We start from the raw sequence: 19,477 nt of genomic DNA on the forward strand, positions 1-19,477 counted from the left end.
AGCGTCAATGCGTGAACTTTACAGTAGACTAATTTAAAGTTAATATACCTGACAAAAAATCTATATATCGAATCTAGCTGTAGGATTGAAATGATTTTAATAGACCTAGAAATATATTTTTTTTGCGCATCGAATATGGTCATTGCCTATCATTTATATATAAAGCAGTTATTGTCGCTTAGTCAAGTTTGCCTTTCAAACGTCGATATGTTCGAATGGGGAATGCTTCGAGGAATTGCATGATATGATTTTGTCACAACACTTGCCGCTGGAATAGACATCATTCCTACTCCTAATCATTAATTGAAAGCGGTGTGAAATCATTTGTGGACTTTGCAATGTAGCTAAAAATAAATATTAAAATTTAGAGAGCAATGCAATGGCGTAATATCGATTGTTGTCAGTGGCGAAACCTCATCCCAATCACCCCTCAATCCATCGCTGGTGGAGTCTTGTGCAGGACCAATTGAATCTATACTAATATATCTATCTGCCTATTTCTGCCGTTAAGCAGTAATGCGTTTCGGTTTGAAGGGTGGGGCAGCCGTTGTAACTATACTTGAGACCTTAGAACTTATATCTCAAGGTGGGTGGCGCATTTACGTTGTGGATGTCTATGGGCTCCAGTAACCACCTAACACCAGGTGGGCTGTGAGCTCGCTAACCCATTTAAACGATAAAAAAAAAGTAATGCCTCAATATTCTACGACACCGAGGTAGTCAAAATTCATTTCTAGTCGAGTTTAATTTTATTGTCGTATGAACGTAGATTTTAGTCGTATGAACCAGTTTACGGAACACCTGATGTGAAGTGGCTGTGCCTATAGACATCAGCAACGTAAATGCCACCTTGAGACATGAGTTCTAAGTTATATAGTACAACGCCTACCCGATCCTTCAAACCGGAATGTATTACTGCTTCGCGGCCGAAATAGGTTTACGGGACCTACCCAAGCGGGTTGACAAAACTCTCTACCACCAGTAGGACAGAACCAGTTCAGAAGTTTTCACATTAAAGGGCTTATTGTCTATACTAATATTATGAAGAGAAAATATTTGTTTGTTTGTTTGTATTGAACAGGCTCCGAAACTACTGAGCCGATTTGAAAAATTCTTTCACTCTTTGGAAGCTACACTATTCCCGAGTGACACAAGCTATAATCTTTTCTGAAAACAATTAGGGATCCTTACTAAAACTCCAATAATGGAACTTAAGGTGTAAAAAAATTACCTAAAATATTCTTTACATCGCGTGCCCTGCGAAAACTATTGATGATAGAATAAAATAATGTACTACGACTTTGTAGAACACATTATTATTTACAAGAAGTGTCGCGACAGCATATGTCTGACTATTATAGTTATGCCGCAATAAGTGTTCTTTTATTTAAAAAATAAAACAACGTCAAATATCGTTGAAATTTTTGTTAAAGACCCAAGCGAAGCTGGAGCGGGCCGCTAGTACCGAATATTCACAGTAGCTAATTTTAAGAAAACCACAAATTATTGTTCTTCGATTAAGCTCGTTATTGATGAAATAAAAACATTCCCCGTTGTTTAACAGGATTTTATTTAAAAGGGTCGACCTTCGCCGGTTGTAATTTGTACTCACACCTTCGCAATCCAATATAGTACTCCAACAACGATGACAAATTAAAATGTGTATTCACGGAAAAAAAAAAATTTTAAGTTATTTTATGACCTGGTAACTAAGACCTTTAAGTCATGTCTTATTTTAATTTATATTCTTATTTTTATGAAAAATGATAATATGGAGTGAAATGAAATGAGATGATATGGGATGAAATATAATCTTAGTAAAATGGTGGTCATTTACTAAGATTTTTTCAGTGGACTTTTTGGAGGATCCCGAGAAGTTGCGTCCAGCGGCTTTGTTTCATTTTCCCACATTTGTGCACTTTCGCAGATATTAAACAGTTAATAAACCACTGTTATTACACATTTAAACCTGAAGAAACACTAAATAGACAAAATAAAACAAATCACACAACTTCACTCCTCGCGTTCCCGCCAAAAAGTCATTTACGGGTAATGTTCTTTTTTTTGTTACAGAGCATATGCGGACAGTGGTTTCGACCAAAACACGCTTTGATCTCTCTATATGAGATTATTTCTCACTCACTCACATCAGTGTCCTTAGTGTGAGTTTTTTAATGTTCTCGATAGCGTAAAAGTTAACTCTTTGTATGCAGGTGGAACAGCGCCCCTAGCGGCAAACGTAAGCAAACATTCCACCTCCTGATCGTCAATGCCAGGGGCAGAGCCAAGCCGCTGCCTACTTCTCCTTCCGCGCAATATTCGTAAAAAGGGGTACAAAGTTTTTATTTCACATATTAATATATAGAGTATATATATATATATATATAGTATATATGTAGTACGTCTAGTGGTTCTATAGTCAATATTCTGATTAAATTTTGGCAATGTAACCGTTCGAACAATGATGACGTGTTTGGCGAAACTTTCATTTAATTCTATTTTTTATATTATTTTTATATTTAACTAGCTGACCCGGCAGACTTCATAGTGCCTCAATCGATAAATAAAAAACCTAAACTTTTATATAAAATAAACTTAAAACAAACAAAAGGAATCCGTCCGACGGGGGACACATCAAAGGAAAAAAACAAAATTGGTATTTTTATTTCATTTCGAGCATTTTCATATTTATCTACCTTTTAAACCTTCTCTGGACTTCCACAAATAATTCAAGACTAAAATTAGGCAAATCGGTCCAGCCGTTCTCGCGTTTTAGCGAGACTAACGAACAGCAATTCATTTTTACATAGATTTTCACATTATTTACTATTTCATCTAGCTTACTTGGTTTTCTTGGTTCCTTTACATTATTTACTTGGTTATTCTAAATACGTTAAAAGATAACTAACTACCCGTTTAAAATTAATTGAAATTCAGTTACAAGCATCACCACTGCTACTCCCTCAACTGTGATCCGGCAGCCATTTTGAAAGCAAGGAAAAAAATATTAAATACGATATTCATTAGTCGAACGTGTCCTGCATCCATAAAGAGCTTAATGAAAGCTTTTACGACTTTCAAAGACAACGTTGTATTATTAATTAAGAGATTATGGTCATCGCAAAGTAAAAAAATAAATATTCCTAGTATTCATTAATCTTATAAGAATTTATTTTTCTATAATTCAACATCTGCTTTTCGAAGAATAAATCTGACAAACATTTTACCAGACAAGGTCAAAAGAGGACGGATAATCCTACTAGATTAAATTGTTCCTGGACTGCCCTGGACATACATTAAATTTTTTTCAATATCTGATCACCTCATTTACGAGAATCACTCAACAAGGGTACTTTTTATAAACAAATTAAACTCAAAATAAAGTGTTACTTTGGCACGTGCACTAATTAAACAAATTAGCTATTCGAATCCTACCGAAACAAATTCGCTTTAATAAAGCACATTTAATTTTCACATGTTTTAACATGATTAACATGGTTTCTCACAAACTGGAACCACTAAAATGGAAGGAACAGAACATCTATACTAATATGATAAAGAGGAAAGATTTGTTTGTTTGTTTGTATTGAATAGGCTCCGAAAGTACTGAACCGTTTGAAAAATTTTTTCACTGTTTGGAAGCTACACTATTCCCGAGTGACATAGGCTATAATCTTTTTTGAAAAATATTTGGTATCCTTACTAAAACTCCAATAATGTAACACAAGGTGTAAAAAAATTACCTAAAATATTCTTTACATCGCGTGCCCTGCGAAAACTATTGATGATAAAATAAAATAATGTACGACTTTGTAGAACACATTATTATTTACAAAAAGTGTCGCGACAGCATATGTCTAACTATTATAGTATGCAGTAATAAGTGTTCTTTTATTTTAAAAATAAAACAACGTCAAATATCATTGAAATTTTTGTTGACCCAAGCGGAGCCGGAGTGGGCCGCTAGTCGTGTAATAAATTTATTTTTTCCCTTCCTATTCGTTGGTGGCCTTAGAGGCTATTCCAGCTACCCCCAAACGGGTAGGTGAGCTCACAGAGCCAACCTGAGAGAATTTCCTAACACTGGCCCTAGAAAAAGCAGGACTTCGAAAAGAAAACGCGACCCACTGAGAAGATCCGGCAAGAAACTCAGTAGGTTCTTTATATTGAAACGCAAGCTGACCCTCGATTGGAATTGTAGATTTTGTTAAAAATTAACATACATAGTAAGTGAGTTTTACTTATTTATTTATTTTGGAAACAAACAGTAGAATACAAACATATAATATTAAAAAAAATAGCTAAAACAATAACCAAATATGTTTCCACAATCAAAATCGTATATAGGTAGAAAGTGAACAGAGAAGAGAAATTTAGAAATTTAAGTTACTGAAAAAAAAAACAAAAGCAACACAATACGCACATATTATTTTGTACATCAACTTACACTATAAAACTATAATACTCATATAAAACTATATATACTAAAGGTCCCGCAGTAGTCGAAATTCGACTATAATTAATTGGAATTGTAAGTTTGTACACTATTTATGATTGTATTTTATACTTCTATAATCATAAATTTCGCCAAGGCTACAAAATATAAAAAATATTAACAAAGACAAACAATATTTAATCTGTTCTCAATTTGACAACAGACGTCAAGAACAAAAGTATGACAGTAAATAGTATGCATGCGTGTGTGCGTCAAATACATGGTATGTAGTGGGTGTAATATTTTCTTTATTGATTTAATGTATCTTTTATGCATTATTAAAAAAAATATTAGCATTGTGCACTTCTTCTCTATACTCTCCATAAGTGTGCAAAATTTCATACTACTCCTCCGTCCGCGCAATTTTCGTAAAAAGGGATACAAAGTTTTTGCTTCACGTATTAATAAGATGAGTGCAACGGAAGATTTCATTAACATTTTAATTCATTTATAGCAATAAAACAGCTTCAAATTCAAGCTTCATTCATTTGCATACTCACCAGTTTCATCTACTTAAAAGATATAAAAGGTTTTTGTTGTCCAGAATGAAAGTTTGATGTTTTTATTATCTTTACAAAAGCGGTTTTACGGTCGTCGTGTTTATGACCGAGGGCCGAGTCGCGGCGTATGAGGATTTAATTTAACCATGTATCCATCCGGTTCTTGAATGGAATCCAGGGGGTTGGTTTCCCGGGAGCTTCGAGCCTGTTCCAAAGGAAAATATTCCAATTCCTAGTAAACTAATATTTTTAGCGATAGGCGGAATTTTATGTCCAATGGCGACGTTTAACACTTAGCGAGTGTGGATTCGTCCGCCTTGGATTTGTTTTTGCTGTACTTTCTGGACTGGAGTTAATTTTTATTTATTGCTTAGATGGGTGGACGAGCTCGCAGTCCACCTAGTGTTAAGTGGTTACTGGATCCCATAGATATCGACAACGTAAATGCGCCAATCATCTTGAGATTATAAGTTTTAAGGTCTCAAGTATAGTTACAACGGCTGGCCCACCCTTCAAATCGAAACGCATTACTGCTTCACGGCCGAAATAGGTAGGGTGGTGATACCTACTCGCGCGGTCTCACAAGAGGTCCTACGACCAGTATACAATAATGACGCTAGTGCATTGCTTATTCTGGTATCGTTTCCGATGACAAGGAGCAACAATAGTACCGAAATACGAAGTCATAGTAGCATGCGTTTTTTTGTATTTAATTTAGTATTTCGGCGTTACAGACTACTGTGTATACTACTGTGTATATAAGATATTGCTTAGTACTGTAGACGAACTCACGGCCCGCCTGGTGTTAAGTGGTTGCCGGAGCCTATAGACATCTACAACGTAAATTCTGCCACCCACCTTGAGATATGAGTTCTAAGGTGGCAGTTTTTATAAAATAAAGGTTGTCCCACCCTTCAAACTGACTTCAAGTGTTTATATACTTGAATGCTAAAATTGGTATCTCCCGTAAGATTAAATCAAGGTATAGGTTGTTATTATTATTATTGCATATATGGATGACGAGCTCACAGCCCACCTGGTGTTAAGTGGTCATCGGAGCCCATTGACATCTACAGAGTAAATACCGCCAACCACCTTGAGATATGAGTTCTAAGGTCGCAGTATAGTTACACCGGCTGCCCCGCCCTTCAGGCCGAAACGCATTACTGCTTCGCGGCAGAAATAGTTAGGGCCATGGTACATACCGGTGCGGACTCACAAGACGTCCTACCACCAGTAACTTGTTTTTAATAGCTAAAAATTTTACGTGATAATTTTTATCGTTACGTAGTTTTCGTAGTAAAAAATAGTGTGGGGTTTTCGTGATCTTATCAGTCAGTTTGAATGATAATAAAAAAACAAAAAAAAAACTGTTGAATTCGTTTTAATTTCTCAAGAGAGCTTTCCCTGCAGCGCAGTTAAGATGCGATGCAATACGTCTTACTTTTGTAAACATACCGCAGTTAATTCGGTGCGTTTTTTTGAAGCGAAAACTTCTTTGGTCGCTTTGACCACTTTTTGGTAGGAGAAAATCTTATGGGTTCGCGTCACCAACATGCTAATGCTACGTATACAGATACGTACGTATAACAAACACATCACCGTATAGGTACCTAACCGTGTGCTGGGCGCGTTTTTTGGAAGGTTGAAATCTTTAAACTTCGCGTCACCGACATACGTAATAGCATGATTTTGTGTATTAGCATATTGTTCAACATTTTATTTATTTATTATTTATTGCTTAGAAAGGTAGACGAGCTCACAGTCCATCTGGTGTTAAGTCGTTACTGGAGCCCATAGACATCTACAACGTAAATGCGCCACCCACCTTGAGATATACGTTCTATGGTCTCAAGTATAACTAGTCAGGTCATAAGTATTGTCACACAGTAAAAACTTTTCTTTTAGAATGCTGGCCACAAAAAAGTTTATTGAATTCGAATTTCGAATTGTTCATGAAACGGCTGATAGGAGAGAATGGAAAAGAGAATGTTAGTACGTTATTTAGAAAAGTAGTTCAAAATCTTAAATCGTTTTCTTTTCATATCTTAATTGGAAAACATTGGTAATTGAAAAGCACCTATGGCTATTCATCTGGAAACGTTATTTGCTGTGGCGTGGCGGTCTACCTCCACCCAATCTTTACCTTCGACATTCCTAGGTGGTAGGACCTCTTGTGAGTCCGCGCGGGTGGTACCACCGCCCTGCCTATTTCTGCCCTGAAGCAGTAATGCGTTTCGGTTTGAAGGGTGGGGCAGCCGTTGTAACTATACTTGAGACCTTAGAACTTATCTCAAGGTGGGTGGCGCATTTACGTTGTAGATGTCTATGGGCTCCAGTAACTACTTAACACCAGGTGGGCTGTGAGCTCGTCCACCCATCTAAGCAATAAAAAAAAAATTAGATTGGCTAAAAAACTGTACGAAAATAATTCGAACGATCGAAAGTCTGACGTAATTCCCGCACGTGTGTCCATAGATGAAAGCTGCGCTGAATTACAGTCTGCACGTCTATAAAGCTCCGGCGGTGAACTTGCACAATGATCTTTGTTTATTTTGTGAAGGGTCTCCTCTTCAACCCTTACTCTTAGAAGCTTTTGCGCTTTTGTTTAAACGCTAAAAGACAGTTAGTTTAAATGAAATTGAAAATTTATTTAAGTGGTTTTTTTTTAGTATTTGAAGGTGTAATGATATGATTGTTTTAATGCTTGATCTTCTAATGAAAATATACGGTGTATTTGAATGTCTGACAAAAAAAAGGGTGCGTGTACTTATGTACGCGCGTAAGAAGTTATACTTTATTTTTATTAAATTTATTTCTTTTTTTATTTTATTTATATTTTAATCAATTTGAAAAAAAATCCATTAAACAACACCCTTAAACACACATATTGGACATCCCTTTTCTTGACATCGTACAAATTCGGTAATTCTCGGTACGGTTCGGAAAGTTCACCTGCGGCTATATTCAGACTCGCCAAGTTACGTCGGTCGCATTGTAATGAGCGATTTAGTGGGCAACTTCGTTTCTGTTAATTTTGTGACACGGTGCGCGCGCATCGCAAAATTTCACTCTCATCAATTTTTCATAACGCGCCTAAAGAAGTATAACTTCAATAATATTCACAATATTCAGCTTTAGTAGAGGGCGATAGCGCGTAATCTATTACCAATGATCTTAAAGTATAGATCAGGATCTAATTAAAATTACTTTTACGATTTACCTGGGACTATGAAAGCTGTAAAGTATTGGAAACGACGGAAGCAATATATTATGAAGATAACAATATGAAGCGCGAAATTAAACCGTAAAAGTATTGGTAATAGTAACTAGTGAATAGTAGTAGAGAAATTATTTGGATATTAGTGCGAATAGTTTTTTTTTTATTATGAGATGGATATTAGTGCGAACTACTTAATAGTTTTTTTTTTTTATTAGCCTTGTAGGCAGACGAGCACACGACCCACTTGATGGTGTGTGGTTACCGTCGCTCATGGACATCAGCAATGCCAGGAGCAGAGCCAAGCCACAGCCTACCGTTAATACTCTCCACAAGAAGAGGAAGGAAACACCGTGGAGGGGAGCTCATTCTATAGCCGGATGGTACGTGGCAAAAAAGGAAAGGAAATAATTTTTGAACGCGTACGTTCGGTGCGTATTTGCGACCCTCACTTTAGCAGAATCATTCGATATGAATACGTCGGGCATCTCACCATCTCGACCAGCGGTTCTCAACCACTAAGACAAATTACTGTCAGAAGCCCCTGTCGATTAATGATAATTGAATGATAAATTAGATAATAAGATAAATGATGATTTAGATGATAAAGTAAAATAGAGTCAAATAATTATAATTTAAGATTAATGTTTTTATGTAGATAATAAATAAAATAAAAATAAAATACTTAAATCTAATATTTGTACGCTTTACTGGCAGGACATAGTGATATATTTATTAATATTAAGCACCATCTTTTTTAATCTATGACCACAAGTAATAACAAAATATATAAATAAATAAAAGATTTTCAAATATGTATGATATTTTATTAAGGTAAAACAGGAGTCGCATTTGGAGATTGCACCTCTAGGGTAGGTATGGAGTAAATATGCAACTATTTACTAAAAGTGTACTGTACGATTTATAAATTAATGACGTAACATTCACTAAATGGACTTATTTAACTACCTTCATTTCTGTTATAAAGTTGGAAGGGGGTCGCGGCTTTTTAAAAAGTAAGTTCGTCACTGAACAAAATGGGTTGAGAGCCACTAATCTCCTTATATAAGAAAATCGGTTTCTCATAGAATTTTCTGATGTGCTTCAAACGCGAACAAGTATGGAGCTTACAGAGCTTAGTGCTTAGTTACAGAGTAAGCAAGTCGTGACGCTGACGCAGAGACTTGCATTATACGAGAATCGATCGAGAGCTTTGTATAATAGATTCGATGATAAATGTAAACTTTGCGACAAAGACTTATTGGATTTTGAAAGCCTTAGACAAACCCAATGTTTCTAATATTTTTTTTAGCTGTACGTGGCGTGACGTGTCACATTTGATCAGGTATGGACTAACAAAATCTTTGATGTCGCCAGAAATAACACAAAGCTATTAATTTTACGATGGTTTTTTTTACTTACCTATTCGCTACTGCCTAAGGGGCTATTCTTGTTTCTCACGGACGGGAAGGTGCCTTGTCTCTCAACCTGAGAGAATTTGATAACACTAGCCCAAGTCAGAGCAATGCTTCGTAGAATCTACTAGAGGATTGGAATCGCGACCCACTGAGGAAATCCGGCGAGAAACTCAGTGGGCTTTTCTTTTTTTGGTCAGGAGGAAATCGCCGGACTTCCGCCCTTCCCTGGGGATGGAGGGCGGGGCACGTCGAAGTCGAACTGACTAAAACCTCCTGTCGCTCAACAGCCCACGTCTGAACTTCGCACGAGACAGAACTCATGAAAAGGCAAAGGGGAGAAAGCGAAGCGCTTAGTGCGGAGCACATCTCTCCCATCACCCTCCACCAACTCAGTGGGCTGTGTCTATGGATTAATTCGCTCATCGAACTCTTCGTCATAATCGACGAGTTCTTCTTTTAGTTGGTTATAGAGATATTGGTATTCCTCTCATTTCCACTTTGACAGCGCATAAAGTAATCAGTTATGTATCAATTATTTTTAGGCTCCTTCGTAAAATCATATTGCTTTTTTTTTAACAGTATTGTAGGACTCCGCTTCCAACAGTCAGGAAATAAATACACAGATTGCAATAGTTCACTTAATTGTGTATTACTTTATTTGTAACTCCACTTGTACAATTTTTACTGAATACACTGCTTTCTGTCTCGTTTTTTCAGACTACCGCCTTTTTTATTATGTCACGTCCCCACTACTGTAATTGCTTCCACCAACAGTGATATTATTTGGCAATCCGAAAATTGCCTTAACATTAACAAATTTAATTTTATTTTACAACAAACCTTACAGTCTTAATGCTCGAACGAAGAAAACCAATCGAAATATTTACGCAACGAACTCACTTTTCTCAGTGATAAAGTATAAACGTCGTAAAAAGAAAGGTATTTTCAATTATTTTCGCATTCGTCTCGATATCGGTCCCGGAGATCGGTCGAGGTCACTAGACGGGAAAAAAAAAGAACTCCCAAAGGGTCCGTTCTCACACCGCCGATATGTCAATCAGAGCTCCGCAGTACCGCCCTACATGTGTCAAATGCTAAAAGGGATATTAGGTACAATGGATATAAGAATAGGCAAACAAAAAACACGGAAGCACCAATTCTTGCTTTGTTCGCTAAACAATTTTATTTATATATTTTTTTTAATATCTATCTAGTGTAGTTTTAATGTCCAATATTCACTTTTACAAAATCTATATATGTATAAGAGAACGTAGGTATATTCACCTAAAGTTATATTACGTAGTTAGTATTCTGAATCGGAGAAGCTTCAGACGCAGCTAGTGCCAATCGGTAAGTGCAGCTAGTGCCAATAGGTAAGCGCAACTAGTGCCAATACGTAAATTTTGAGATGACAGTGGTCATGGTACACTTAAGGCACAAAATGTTTATAGTAGTTATGCTTGAGAACTAATTCACTCTTCAGAATTGTAGTCTCGGTGTAGCTCCATTATACGTAGTACGTTAGGTAATTGTATAATTGTACAGGATTTGATAGCGTCTATGCTCGCATCGATAAACCCTTAGATGGTTCCCGTAAAATACTCAGGGAAGCATAGCTTAAATACGTATGTGTATACTGTAGACACCACACGACGAGACGGCCATTTTGTTTTCGAGTAGGGTACTGAAACTCCTACGAGGTATCCTAGGGGCCACGCGGGGTATGTCGGACTTGTCGGTCTGCAGATGTGGGGAGCAGTCCGCGGGCCCAAGGATATTTTTAGAGCCCTACCGCACCAAACGATTATGACTTTATTGGCAGGATTATTGGTAGGCAGCGGCTTGGCTCTGCCCCTGGCATTGCTGAAGTTCATGGGCGACGGTAACCACTCACCATCAGGTGGGCCGTGTGCTCGTCTGTCTACAAGGGCAATAAAAAGAAAAAAAACAAGGCGGCCAGCCTTAACCAAACAAATGGAATCAACTCGTGCCTTTCAGATAATTTCGCGGCTCAACACAGAATTGCAGCAAACATCCTTCCTAGTGAAGTTTTGTTTTAAACACAAGTCTTTCAAGAAAAGTGGTTATTAAATAGACCGACCCAAACACGGCTTCAAAGATCGATCGGCCTTTATAATTTAGGTGACGGTGACTTCGAGTGACGCGGACTACTGTTGACTGTTAATAGCAGTGTTTGTAACTGCGTGATCAGTTATAACGATTTTATATATGTGAACCATACTTGGATATATAGCCGGTAATTCTGAACTGAACTACTCGGGATACGAAACTTAAGTGTGATGAAAACGGACCAAATAGATCCTTGTCAAAATTTCAGCTGACAATGGGAATACAAAGCCTTAGAAACTGTAAGAGGGGTCGATGATGTAAGGAATTTCGTAGGTTTGGGCAAACTTACACAACACAAGACAGAAAATATATACACCTGATATATATAAGACACCTGATATTAATTAACATTGTCCTGGATATTAGGAATAAAGGCGTAACCAAATCGCAGATTACCACGGAGGACCCTCTTCAAATCCCGTTCTGATAAAGATACGCCATGGTCCTCAGGAAACCCTGGGTATTGCAGTTTATACAGGTGGTAAATACTCAGCAAAAACTCTATAAAATTGTTTTAGACAGTAAAAAAGAGCTCAAGAGACGAATTATAACACAACAAAGACATTATGGACCTCACCACATTGACTTAGACGCAAACAATTCCCTGCGAATTTCCATCGAAATCATCTGACTTATCTCACGCCAAACCAAAGTTCCCGATAGACCACACTCCATAAGTCGTTTCGTAACAAATAGACAATGTCTTCTCCAAATACAGACGACTGAACAGCATAATGGGAATTCTGAGGACTACATTTAACCGAGATAAAAGTATCTTAAGTACGGTCAAGTCTCAGAACGCTGATAGTGATAAAATAGTGGGCATTTCCAACCGAAAGCAATATATACGAGGTCCGAATCTGTTTTATACAGCGCAAAATTATTTTATAATTTAACGCAACGTAGCGAGTTTCGATTTCACAGCGCCACCCACGCCACCAGAGACAGAAACAGGTGGAGAAAGATCGTGTAAAAGAAAATGATGAAGAAAGGTAGTCACGACCTTCAGCATTGAGGAATACGACCCAACGAGGAGGATTGTATTTCGAAGTGGACGTCTGAGCAGTGAAGCTAGACCCAAGAACGCCACCGTGAACTTTTTGTTCCATTAATGCGTGGCTTTCTTTCTTATTGCAAACGTTACGCAGATAACGCCTTTTCAGTCAACTTTCTCTGTCTCTCTCACTCAAAACCCACCCGATCTGCTTCGCCTGATGTATGTACAATCTAACTTACTCTGACGTATAAATTAAAAACAATAAACAGTATTAAGAAAGCCCTCCACTTTGGTCGGTACATCCTACCGTTTTACTCATCTCCGCTGCGACATAGTCACACGTTTTGATCTCATCTAACCTATAACGGCCGTCTGGTGTAGTGATAAATGACATGGTCACTACACAAGGGAGTCGCGGGTTCGAATCCCGCCAAGGGAAGATATTTGTATGATAAATATAAATGTCTTTCCCAGGGTTATGGATGTATATTAAATATATGTATACCTAGTCAGGTCATAAATTCTGTCACATGTTTAATGTAAAATAATTGAAACAAGTTTATTCATTATGTAACCATTCATATACCAAAATGAACTTAACAAAACATAGATTCTTATGACACTAAAGTTTATTCAAAATGACCTCCGTGATTTTGAATACAGGCCTTCAATCTGCGCGGCCAGTCGTCTATCGCAGCACGAACGAGGTCCATGTCAATATCGGCGGCTGCCTTAATCAAGGATGTCTTGAGTGACTCCAAATTGGGATGAGGCTTTGAGCACGCCTTTTCCTCCAAGTGCTGCCATATCTTGTAATCTAACGGATTCAAATCTGGACTGGAGGAGGGCCAGTCTTCGTGCCGGATGAAGTCGATTTCACGCGCCGCCAGCCAGTCTTGTGTGCTCTTCGCTCTATGAACTGGCGCCGAATCTTGTTGGAATACCCAGTGCCTGTTATTGAACATGGTATGAGAAACAGGTACCACAAGGTTCGTCAGGACTGTATTTTGATACACAACTGCATTCGTTTTTACACCTTTCTCACAAAAATGTACCTCTGTTAAGCCCTAATAAGAAACTCCCAACCATAGCATGAGCGAGGATGGAAAATGACCTCGTTGGACACGCGGAATACGGTTGCTCGCTTCTTCACTACTGTGTGCGTACACCTTATCATTTTGTTTGTTGTAGCTCTCTTCTACGGTAAAATTTTTTTCATCCGAAAAAGAATTTCCCGATATTTTTTTCCCGCGTACCGCTTCAACAAAGCGCGGCATCTCTTCAGTCTCAGGTCCATTAGACGAGCATTCAAACGATGTCCTGTTTTTCTTCGATATGCCCGAAGCCCTAAGTCTTCATTTAATACCCTTTTCACCGTGGTTCTGCTTAGCCCCATCTGAAGGGCCAACAGTTTCTGCTTACGTTTGGGATTTCTTTGAATTCGCGCCTTCACAGCTTTTATCACTGCTGAAGTCCTAACAGACCGAGGGCGACCACTTCTTGACCTGTCATCTACACTAGAGTCTTCATTGTATCGTTTGATGGTACGATAAACGAATCTTTTGGTTATTTTTAAATTTTTCAGTATGTTAAAAACTTGAATTGGCGCGTAACCGCAACGATGCAACGCAATAACTGCAACACGGTCTTCTTTAAAAGCGTCCACTCCATATTTAAAACGGAGTAAAATTCTAAAAGTATACGTTTTTATTTTCATGAACAATTCGAAATTCGAATTCAATAAACTTTTTTGTGGCCAGCATTCTAAAAGAAAAGTTTTTGCTGTGTGACAATACTTATGACCTGACTAGTTATGTATAATAAAAATCTTACATTTATTTCCGTTATCTGGTACTTGTAACACAAGTTCTTTACGAACTTATCACGGAACCAGTTAACGTGGCGTGATTGTTAGTAAATATTTATTTATTATTTATTTATTAATATCCAATCGGTAATTTTTAAAATCTAAATTTTTGGGTTTTGCTGAATCTCCTACGAGGTCCCTTTCCGAGACAGGAGAGGTGGGAGGGGTTACCGGAGTCAACACTGCCATAGCAGACGGTGCCGCTGATTTTCCAGAATACCACCCTGGATTAGAGCGTCTTGCCAAACAGCTCCTCTTCGTTGATAGCAACTCTGCAATTCCCTAGAGTGCTGTTAGCATATCGCGCGGACCCGCCATCGATTGCATTCGACTCTAGATCCCAGGGTGGCGTCAGACCCGGACCACTTACAACCTTGTAGGAAGCAATGGACCCTCGGATCTCGCTAGCCGCGATCGCGCACTGCTTTTTAATAAATGATATTTACTTAACACATTTTTTAATCAGATAAAAGCAAGAATAAATAAATAAAAATCGCTTTTGTGGAAGTTCTCGATGTGAAACAGGTTTTTGTGTATTTCAATTTACAAACTTGATCGAGAATGCTTGTTCGTTCTTTTTATCTTTCTAATCTTTTTTTCACAATTCATTTCAGATTTTCATAAAATTTAGTATACCGGGGATTTCGGGGGCGATAAATCGATCTAGCTACGATTTATTTTCAGAAAGTTTTGTTTTAATCGTGTTTTCAATAATCAACTCTTCCCGACATCTATTGGCGAATAATAATACTATTTTTCTTAATTGAGGGCAACTAACCGCTTTATAGAGACAACAAGATGGCGTTATCAAAAAATAAAAAAACGACCAAAGCCCGGTCATCCTCCAGTCTCATTTTAAGCGAGTGAAGCCAAAAAAATATTTGCTATAATGAATTTCTTACGAATTAATGTCATGAATTAACCCGCGTAACTTTTTTAATTAGATCAATAATTATAACATAGATATTCCCGAACGAAACTCAATATAGATTAAGGTTCAAACGGTTTTCCGTAACCCCATCAAATTATGTAAATTTTCAAGAACTGTAACTGAGTTGTCGAGTGAAACGATGTTTGGCGCATAATCTTAATTAAGATACATAATTGTATGGCTTCGAGTTAATATTAAATTTTACAACAAAAACAATCCCGTCGTATGAATCATGGTACCGGCGGGTACCAATTTTTCTAATGAAATACGTGCTTAACAAATGTTCACGATTGACTTCCACGGTGAAGGAATAGCATCGTGTAGTAAAAATCAAACCCGCAAAATTATAATTTGCGTAATTACCGGTGGTAGGACGTGTTGTGAGCTCACACGGGTAGGTACCACCAACCTGCCTATTTCTGTCGTGAAGCAGCAATGCTTTTCGGTTTGAAGGTTAGGGCAGCTGTTGTAACTATACTAAGGCCTGCAAGGTGGGTGGCGGTATTTACGTTGTAGATGTCCATGGGCTCCGGTAACCACTAAACACCAGTTGGGCCGTGAACTCGTCCACCTACCTAAGCAATATAGTGTTTTATCTTTGAAACGGGTAGGTACCACCACCCTGCCTATTTCTGTCGTGAAGCAGTAATGCGTTTCGGTTTGAAGGGTGGGGCAGCCGTTGTAACTATACTTGAGACCTTAGAACTTGTATCTCAAGGTGGGTGGCGCATTTACGTTGTGGATGTCTATGGGCTCCAGTAACCACTTAACACCAGGTGGGCTGTGAGCTCGTCCACCCATCTAAGCAATAAAAAAAAAAAAAAAGCATCCAATGTTTATTTTCAAGTAACTCGAATTGGTAATATAACTTGAATTGTAACTTACAGCTCAGTATTTGTTTTCACTGGAAGCCGCGGCGCCTGTAACAATACGATGGAATTGCATTATAAAGTTCGTAGAAGTTATTTCTGGGCAGAGTCACTGACATAGTCCGTAGGATTAGCTAGCTGAAGTGACAGTGGGCATGTCAAATAGTGCGAAAATAGGACAGTCGATAGACAATACACATAAATTAGTTATAGATAAGAAACTCAAGCACTCAATAAAAATGTTTACGGGCGTCGGCCACTAGATGGCTTCGCTTCGATTACTTTCTCACTGCTCGTGTAGATGGCAGTAACATATTACCTATCCTATATTTTATTTATAATGAAGTGTTTTGTAAATTTTCAATAACAAATAATGACTTGTATGCTTTATGATTTTTTTTTTGTTTAGTTATACAATAATTAAATGCCTTAACTTTAACAATATGTAAGTTTAGGGGCATCCGCTACAAGATTTCGCTAGTTGCCATAAAAAAAATTGTCTTAAAGTATTGCAGTTTCAGCGCTCTGGGACGGTCCATGGACCAGAAGGATCCTCGAGTGGAGACCACGTCAGCAACGCAGTGTGGGACGACCACCTACCTACCAATGGACCGACGATGTAGTGAAAATCGCTAGGTCACGATGGATGCAGGTAGCAACGGACCCACCGACTTTTCTTCTTATCTATACTAATATTATAAAGCTGAAGAGTTTGTTTGTCTGAACGCGCTAATCTCAGGAACTGCTGGTCCGATTTGAAAAATTCTTTCAGTGTTAGATAAACCATTTATTGAGGTAGGCTATAGGCCATACAACATCACGGTAAGGCCAATGCGAGTGGAGTACCAATAAAGAATGCTTCAAAATAGTGATTTAAATAGCTCCTTAACATTCTATAATTCAAAAATATTTTCACCGTCTACGTAAATGAAGTGGGAGGTAAAATTTAGCGTTATGCCAAAGTAACTATTCCACGCGAACGGCGTCGCGGACAAAGGCTAGTTAACATTTTATATTTACTAATTAGATTTGTACACGCGATAAGCAAATACTTTTTTAAGTGAATTGGTAATTTCTTGGAGTGTTACTCTACCCTAGTAAAATTCTTCAAGCGGGAGACGCTCGTGTTATATAAACCTACCTAAAAAAACCTACGCCATATTTTATCCTCTGATGTAAAGAACTTACGCAACGTATACTTTACGAGAAATTATGCTAATCCTTTCACCGTTTTTTTATTAATAATAAAAGCGTTATGTGCTACGTATTTTTTTCCACGATACAAGCGAAAGTGTCTTTTTTTGTGTGCGTATTAAAAAATAAAGTTTTAACATCGTTCGCGCTCAGCGTGGCGATCATAAAAATGTGGCATAAAATATATTTTTCGGTTTCTCTTTTGGTCATGAAATGTACATATTTTTGAATAATATTCACATGTATTATCGTGTTTACCGTGAGTGGTTACCATCGCCCATGGACGTCAGCAATTCCAGGGACAGAGCCAGCCTGCTGTCTACCGTTAAATACCTCCCGCGAAGCAGTTGGATGATTGGTCTGGTTCGTACCGCAATACAGAGGATAATTCGGCAGAATTCCTCATTTAACCCCAAACCGCATACACGTGTTGACAGTATCCACTTCCTTGATTTTTTCCCTCCCTCCGACCCCACTGCTCCCTACCCCCACCCTTTTCCCCATATCATTACCACCCATACGTGTTTGATTCGTAAAATTTAGCTAACAAAAACAATAGAACAATTTAGAGAATTTTAATCATAGATCGAAGCTTGAAAGCTTGTTTGCGAAGTTCGGTATGCGGAACTCAGCATTATGGTCGATTTAAATATCGGAAATGTTAAAACAAACAAGAGAAATGTCGAGCTAAATTCATATTGAATGTTTTCGCTCAATACATTCATCTAACTGTTATGTTGTTTGTAAGGTTTCTTGTATCTGTTGTTTGTGCTCCAAATTGAATGGAAACAACCCGGATTTGTGCTCCAAATTGAATCTGCTTGTGTTTTCATCGTTTGGATCAATGAACGCTCAAATTTGGGCTTTGAAAACAATTAGAATGGAAGCATTTAATTAGGGGCTGTTAAAGCTACGGTCGTACTGGTGGGTGAGCTCCCGGGCGTAATCTGAGAAAGTTTGCTAACACTGGCCCTAGCAAGAGCAGTGCTTCGCCCAATCTACCACTGATTTAGAATCTCGATCCACTGAGAAGATCCGACGAGAAACTTGGTGGGCTGTGTCTATGGGTTAGGTTGCACGTCGAATTCTTCTTCGAGAACGATGATCGGTGCTTAGAGAGTCTAAAAACACCGAAAGTGGAATCCGAAGAAGAGGGTTATTGTGGGTAGGTTATGTTTTTCAAAGAAAGGTTGTTATTTCCAGACAATAAACACAAGAACTATTGATTCCCTGAATCAGATCCTGACAAATCCTTGGTACCCCAGCTACTACTAACGGGCCTATAATTTGTATTCTAACGAGAATCGAAAAACTCTTAACGCGACCAAGAAAGCATTCACGGGAACTCTTGAACATAATTTCTCGCAAATTCATCACTATTCATACTAAAAACTTTATCCAGACTCTCGGAATTTCCGTGATACATTTGTAGATCCCGAAAAACTGCTAAACAACTCATGTGCCTTAGCGGTTTCGTTTGTTAGCGAGCCTTCGAGACAAGTTACAACGTGACCGGTTTGTTTAAATGGCAACACGATTCGTAGAGGTTAAGTGTTGCCAGATGTCATCTGATTTCCATAGTAATAAAGGCGACCCTTTTTACTAAAATCACATTTTTATTATTTCAATCTAAGCTCCGTCGCGTTTTAATTACGCAGTGGAGAAGTTGAGGCGTGTCGTTTGAGGCCAAAGGGTCTGTTGGCGTTTTCAGGTATACTAGAGGTCCCGCAGTAGTCGAAATGCCGCTATAATTAATTGGAATTGTAAGTTTGTACAGTATTATGATTGTATTTTATACTTCTATAATCACAAATTTCGCCAAGACTACACTATAAAAAATATTAACAAAGACAAAC

At 38.0% G+C, this 19,477-nt stretch overlaps 1 protein-coding gene across 1 annotated transcript in view; it reads right to left on the reverse strand.

The window, feature by feature from the left end:
* Nucleotides 1–19,477, reverse strand: part of SPR (Sex peptide receptor) — a 301,535-nt gene that overhangs the window by 211,075 nt on the left and 70,983 nt on the right. Inside the window, exon 2 of the mRNA XM_089738232.1 lies at nucleotides 16,444–16,478. The gene's annotated coding sequence lies outside the window, so the exon portion shown is untranslated. The remainder of the gene's footprint in view (nucleotides 1–16,443; nucleotides 16,479–19,477) is intronic.

The sequence above is a fragment of the Bombyx mandarina genome, chromosome 24, assembly GCF_030267445.1.
Source record: "Bombyx mandarina strain Sakado chromosome 24, ASM3026744v2".
Taxonomy (NCBI): Eukaryota; Metazoa; Arthropoda; class Insecta; order Lepidoptera; family Bombycidae; genus Bombyx; species Bombyx mandarina.